The sequence below is a fragment of the Bos grunniens genome, chromosome 19 (genome assembly GCF_055505025.1).
Source record: "Bos grunniens cultivar Pamir isolate PY7600 chromosome 19, Bosgru_T2T1.0, whole genome shotgun sequence".
Lineage (NCBI taxonomy): Eukaryota > Metazoa > Chordata > Mammalia > Artiodactyla > Bovidae > Bos > Bos grunniens.
In genome coordinates this window covers 20,338,966-20,343,408 of record NC_141183.1, presented here as the reverse complement: position 1 = coordinate 20,343,408, position 4,443 = coordinate 20,338,966, and the positions used below count along the sequence as shown (strand labels likewise).

Genomic DNA, 4,443 nt, shown 5'->3' with positions numbered 1-4,443 from the left:
TGAGACTCTGTCCATCTCAGCCAGTCTACTCAAGGATTCTGGGACAGCTTCAAGGGCACTGGGTACCGCACCCTCTGAAACTGAGACCAGCTTAGGGGCTAACTCCAAGATCTTCTGCAAGTCCTGGACCGAGGGCGCTGGAGAGGGCTGGGGCCCAGCTCTGTGGATCTCAGTCTGGCCCTAGAGGCCTGACCCTTCCCCAACGGGGGCCTGACTACCATTGTCTTGGGATGTGGGGGCTGTGGCTTCTCATCACTTTGGTACAAAGCAGGCTCAAGCCTGTAGCTGCCAAAATACATCCCAACCTCCCTCTCCTGCCAGGCTCAGGGAGCGCAAATGCATTTCAATATCTGCCTAAAGCAAACATAATTAGGAAGATAAATCAGCTGGAGGAACCCCCAAAGTTTAATACATTTCCAGTACCACCGGGAACAGATTTTTGTCCCCTCTGCAGGTCTGGGCTGCCAGACGTTTTATTTGCACGGAGGAGGCTGTGCCTCTGGGCTGAGGAGCCCAAAGGATAGGAGGAGGGAACGGGACTCCCTGTTCCTAGATCCTCAAAGGCCCCTGCTGGCTGGAATGGGGGGGATCTACCCCCACCCCAGATGCAGAAGTCAGACCCAGCTTCCTCCCCTGCAGCTGTTTCCCCCACAAATTAGACACTCCTTTGGGAAACAATGTAGCCTCGTTAATCATTTAATGAAATAAACAACTAATCACACTGTGATGCCGCCAGTGTTTCTTAACACACTCCCCTGCCCCCAATCAGCCTGCCTTGGAGGGAGGAGGGGAAGGAAGGGATGGCAGAGGGGAAGAGCCTACAGCTGACAGAAGTTCATTCCCCTCAGGACCCCAGCCTTTCCAGAAGGGACGGTCTTGGAAAGTGCTTGAGATCTGGAGGCAGAGGTCCAAGGGTCTGGGTCCCCGCTCTGCTGCTGCTTCCCTGGGGAGCCTTGGAGGAGCCCTGCACACGTCTGAACCTCGGTTTTCACACATGGAAAAGGGAGTTGATGGCCACATCTGCCTCACTGCGCTGTTGAGGATTCAGAGAGGAGAAAGAATGTACAAAAGTTGTTTGACCCTTTGGATCAGACCCCTTTGGGTCTGAGTTGCTGTCAAGCTTTATTATTTACAAGGTAGACACCAGGCTTGACTGTCTCTAAAGCAGGCCTGATGGAAGCAGGAAAAGCTTCTTTGAGGGGGCCTCTTGTGCTGGGCTTCAGGCTGGAGGAAGATCAGAAGACAGGAAGGGGAGCTCAGATGTCTCCACACCTATCCTGAGGGCCAGAGAGAGCTCTAGGGACTCCTCCAAAGGCTGATGTCCTTTGGTCTCCATTTTTCTGAACTCCACTCATTACTACCTTTTCTAAAGTCTGGGTGAGGGCCCCATGTTGCCATAGTAACCCCACTCCAGATACACGCAGACTGGTCAGAGCTGGGGGCTCAGGTCACGTCCCTGAGGTTCCTGGTGGACGCCAGAACCCTGGCAGGTGATCCTAGTACAGCTGTCTCCTTTGCTCCACTCTCTTCCCCAGGAAAAGGGTTCAACTCTTCAGAGCACCCCCCCCTTTCCTCTCTGCCAACAAAGGAGTTCTACACAGTGCAGCCCCCTCCCCCTCTCCCCCCTTCCAGCTGGGTTCCCAGGTCTCTCTCCCTTTCTAGCCAACCCTCTACTCCTTCTCCTCAAGGCTGGGAGTGAGAGTCAGAGAGAGGGGAGGCTCCCAGTGTAGGCATGTGGGGTGATTCCCAAACAGCTACCCGCCCCCCCAACCCACCCCCCTGCTCCCCAGCAGCCAAAGAGACAAGAGGGACACATACATGAGTGTTCCTCCCCCCTAAGAAAATGCCTCTGCTGTTGACTCCTAAATAACAGATGTCTGTCTGCATATTAATAGGATTGGACGAATAATTGGTGAGTTTTTCATTCAGTGTCAGAATGAACCCGGAGGCCTTATGTTCATGCACACAGACACCCACTCACCCCGAATCTCCCCTTCCCCCAGAGCACAATGAGACAGACGCAGATGCTGGCAAGCTTGACCCACAAAGGGGAGGGGCAGACAAGGAAGTGGGAGGAGGTGTCAGCAGGAGGGGGACTGCCACAGTCTGGGTCTGTCAGTTTTCTCCCTCTTGACTGCTATCTTACCAACCCCCCACCCCCACCAGGGGCAAAAGCTTGCATCTGTGAGATTTCACCATCATGCCAAAGGGGCCCAGAGGAAGGTGGGACCTGAAGGTAGGGAGTGGGGAGGCAGGTTCTGCCTCAGAGAAGCAACAAAGCAGTGGCCTCCTTCAGCAACGTTTTACCTAAATGAACCTGGAATCAGGGGCCCCCATACCCTGCTTTAGCCTCTGTGCCGGAGAGCGATGAGGAGCGAGGTGGAGATTTTTGAGTCAGATAGCTGCCATTTGGCAGCTGGGTGCTCTTGTGCAATTTCCCCAGCCTCTCTGAACCTGTCTCTAAGATCACTGCCTCCAACAACTGAAAGGATGGAATGAGGCAACATGTATCATGTGTCTGTTCTAGTGCCTGGTTTATAAACCGCCCCCCTCCACACCCCAACAATCCCCTAAACACAGGAAGACAGTTTCAAAATTGCTGCCTCTCCTGCCAGACCCACCCTCGTTAGGGCAGGGGTTAATTAGAAGTTTAGTAATTATCCTAGCTGCCTAGAAACCAGGAGGAAAAAAATACAGAGAGAGCGGGAACATAGAGAGATTAGAGAGACACAGGAGAGAGAATTGATGAAATCCAAGGCCTGGAACAGAAGGAAGGAGACCACAGAGAGGTAGAGGGGCAAGCTGGGAATGGAAAAGGTGTGGCAGGCCAGTGGAGTGAAGCCTGCAATGAGAGTCTAGAAGTGAGACTATAGATTCTAGAAGCCCCAGCTCTGCCATGAACTCGCTGTTTGACTTTAGCAAGTCTCATCCTCTCTTAGCATCTTAGTCTCCTCATCTGTAAAATGAGGGGGTTGCCTTGCTCTTGGGGTCCCTTCTCATTGTGTGAAAACAGGAGTTGCAGTGGCGGGGAGAGGGGACAGGGGAGGGGAGGCGGGCTCCCCCCTCCCCCCCAACTTACTATGGCCCATCAGTCACTCTTGCACTGTGTCCTCTTTCCCTTGGTAAATGGATCTGCTGCGCCAGCAAACAACTGTCCATTGTGTCCTAATGAGGGACGAGCAGGGAAAACCAATCACTTATGATGCAAATGAGCGGCGGCTGCGGCCTCCTCGCTTTCACTGAGTGCTGTATGCAGCGGCGGCGGCACTGCCCCAGTTGGGCCTTTCTCCCCAGCCCCAGTTCCCATCTGGTCCTGCTGGAGGAGGGGGCGGGCCCAGACTGGCCTTCCCATTGTCGTTCTTTGCCACTCCCGGCAAGGGGGCTCCACCCTCACAGCCTCCCAGAGGCCCAGCTTCTCTTTCCTACGCCAAAGAGCTTCCAGGGCAGCTCTGTTCTTGTTTTTTAATTAAAGTGAAACCCACATAAGGTGAAACTATCCATTTTAAGGTGTACAATTCCGTGGCATGCAGTGCATTCACGGTGTAGTGCAACTACCGCCTCTCTGGGCAAGGATGTCATGCTCCTCTGTCCCTCTCCACACCCCACGGGCTCCAGAGGCACAGGGAAGCTACCGAGGCCTCAGCAAAGAGTTGGAGTAATGGAGGTTGGTGTTGGGCTAAAGGCTGAGAAAAGCCCAGAGCTGGCCTGGGGGTGCGGAGAAGACAAAGCCTACGCTTTAGGATGGATCCTGGGGAGAGGGATCAGGCTTTGGTGGGAAGCAAGAGATTATCACTGTCTTCTCCAGCACAGCCCTGGGACCACATCTTCAGGGAAAGGGCTCTTGTTTTTTAAATTAATTAAAATTTAATTTTAATTATTTAAAGTAATTAAAGGGCCTGACCCCTGAGTCAGGCCCACAGGGCTTACTTGCCCTAGGGCATGTGGGATCTGAGTTCCCCATTTGGGAGTTGAACCTACTTCCCTGGCATTGGAAGGCCAATTCTTAACTCCTGGACCATCAAGGAAGTCCCAGGAAACAGCCTCTTGAATTCCTGTAGAGATTTTTTTTCCCTTAATTTTTCCGACATTGGGTTAGAAACCAGAGGCTCCAGCACAAATCTCGGTTTCCATGGCTTTCACAGCCTCTGTATGCTTGCTAGATGATGATCCCACCAGAAGGCTTCTCACCCTGGCAGCTGCAGAGCGTACTGAGACAGCCCCCAAAGCCCTTTGCCTCCAGGAGAGACCTCCCCTCACCAGACCCCAGGCTTCACCAAGGGAAGATTTTTCTCTCCACTTGGGACTAGTTTATTGCAGAGTCCCACAGCCTAACAGCTGGGAAGACCCACGTAAGTAGTCATTTGAGTTTCTCCTGCCATTTGGTTTGAGATTGTTTTCAAGAGAAGATGGCAAACATCTGCTTACCTGTGTCTGTTATCTTTG

General features: G+C 53.0%; 1 long non-coding RNA gene across 1 annotated transcript; it reads right to left on the bottom strand.

Moving 5' to 3' along the window:
* Window positions 1-666: 666 nt before the first annotated feature.
* Window positions 667-4,241, bottom strand: LOC147351534 (uncharacterized). The gene is made up of 2 exons (XR_015147572.1): window positions 3,080-4,241; window positions 667-1,033 (listed from the first exon to the last, which is right to left on the bottom strand). It is a non-coding gene; the product is annotated as an uncharacterized LOC147351534 (long non-coding RNA).
* Between the last annotated feature and the right edge of the window lie 202 nt (window positions 4,242-4,443).